Source organism: Rhyacophila brunnea, unplaced genomic scaffold (genome assembly GCF_057557595.1).
Source record: "Rhyacophila brunnea isolate RB1 unplaced genomic scaffold, BYU_Rbru_1.0 scaffold_18, whole genome shotgun sequence".
NCBI classification, from domain to species: Eukaryota; Metazoa; Arthropoda; class Insecta; order Trichoptera; family Rhyacophilidae; genus Rhyacophila; species Rhyacophila brunnea.
Genome location: NW_028232837.1, coordinates 7,251,043 through 7,252,980, shown reverse-complemented (window position 1 = coordinate 7,252,980; position 1,938 = coordinate 7,251,043). Strand labels below are relative to the sequence as shown.

The 1,938-nt window shown below is 35.9% G+C and overlaps 1 long non-coding RNA gene across 1 annotated transcript; it reads right to left on the bottom strand.

Moving 5' to 3' along the window:
- Positions 1-295: 295 nt before the first annotated feature.
- LOC147073156 (uncharacterized) lies at positions 296-1,938 on the bottom strand. Its single transcript, XR_015070455.1, has 2 exons — positions 1,872-1,938; positions 296-1,650 (listed from the first exon to the last, which is right to left on the bottom strand). It is a non-coding gene; the product is annotated as an uncharacterized LOC147073156 (long non-coding RNA).

The window sequence follows — 1,938 nt, the reverse complement described above, 5'->3', positions numbered from 1 at the left end:
CGCTGGGCCCCTAGGCTAGAGCCCTGTCAGCCCCCCCTTGTAATACATATTGTAATGGCGGTTTATCGCACATATAAAAATTTCAGATACCTACCTTACATTCCACTTACCTACCTGAAACCACCACTGTTTGAGAGTAGGCTTAGTGAAAATGCTCAAATTATCAGTAGATAGTGTGTACCTACGTCAATTTAAAATTTATGGCGAGGGTAAAGTTGCTATGATTGGACCACTTACTTTTGTGATGGTGTAACTAACTCATATAGTATCATTGACAAAATAAAGCAAATAATAGTTCGTTTCAACATATTTTATTATTTTTTCTTTATAATTTATACAATAGTAGGTACATACCTGTTATAATAGCATTAATAATCATTTCAATAATATATATATATGTAGATATTTATGGTTTGCATATAGGCCGATTATATTTTTTACACCAATATTAACACAAGCGCAATCTTCCTGGAATCACCCTTTATACATTAGGCATTGTAACATAATATTATCTTCTACCGAACACTGGAGGCATATTTTGCAAAACCATTTCTAAACATCTTTATTGCATTTTTGATTTGTCTTTTTTGACTTTTTCGCCTTTTGTTTCGGCGTCTTGATACTGCTGCAGTCTTTTATACAGTGATTATGTCAATTCTGATAACGGCTTTTTTTTCTCGTAATTGTTGTACAATCTTTTTAGCGCCTGAAAGGTAGGTTTTTATCACCTATGTGAAACTCAACGCTGGTGCCTGGAGTTGGTTCTGACGAACATATGGAGCTCCATTAGACACCACAACTGGCTCCAACATAGCTTTTGGTGTGGGTTGTGTGACCGTCCAGTATAAGCAAAATTTTTTTCTGGATATACTTAGCTTTACATTCTCCACGAAATGTTGCAACCACAGGTAAAATATTTCTTTATTAATATAGCCACTGTCTGGGTTCAAAGCAAATGTTGATATGGTGCTCCATATTTCAATTCTTGCGGGGGAACGAAAAAGGCCAGCAGCATTGGCACAACATGCAATTTTTTTTGCCACATTCTCCACTAGTGATTGCTCCAACTTGGTGCTTGACCGTCAATGCCAAGTTTTTTCTAGGTTTTCTTTGCATGTTGAAGAGACCTGTTTCATCAACATTGAATATACGTTGAGCATCAATAATGCCATGCATATCCATAGATGTCTGAAGTTTATCATAAAAATCTTTAACTGTAGCTTGATTAAATCCGGTAGCCCTGTCAAATTAAGTAGTTCTCGGTTGTTGTAGGCTCAATGTTGGACGCCTATCATAAAGCCGTAATACAATTTCTTTCCTGCAATTCGCCTTTCTTTATTAAATCGATTCTTTATATCATTTTGCTCAGCTAATTGAAAAGCCAATCGCCTGACATCTACTGGAGTGATACCATACAAAGAACTTTCAAGTTCGAGAATGTTTTTGCAAAGTTCTGTCTCTAATTATAATGGTAGATCACCTTCAGAACCAACTATTGGCTTTTTGATTGCTTCCATCTACCTAGTCTTCGTTTCAGTGTCGCTTTAGGAACTCCAAACATTTGATTTGCCTCGTTCAAGCCTACTTCTTTTTTTAATGCTTGTAATGCCAATGACATGCTGGGCTCATTCTTTCCCTCTCCTCGTCATTCTGGAATGCAAAAGGAATACAATATGAAAACAGGTTATAAGATCGTTCCCATGATTGGACCGGTCTAATGTTACCCATGGACCAATGATAATACCAATAACAAGTTTCATAAAAAAAACAAAGTATTAGCGTAATAACTATTAACATAGTTGCAAATAGTAATACATTTTCATATTATCGATGTAAGTACAATCAAATGTAGTTTATAAATTCATACTTACATTCGCTTTAGTTTTGCTTTCAAAACACCAACATGACACCTACGTACGTCACTCGTGACCATGACCA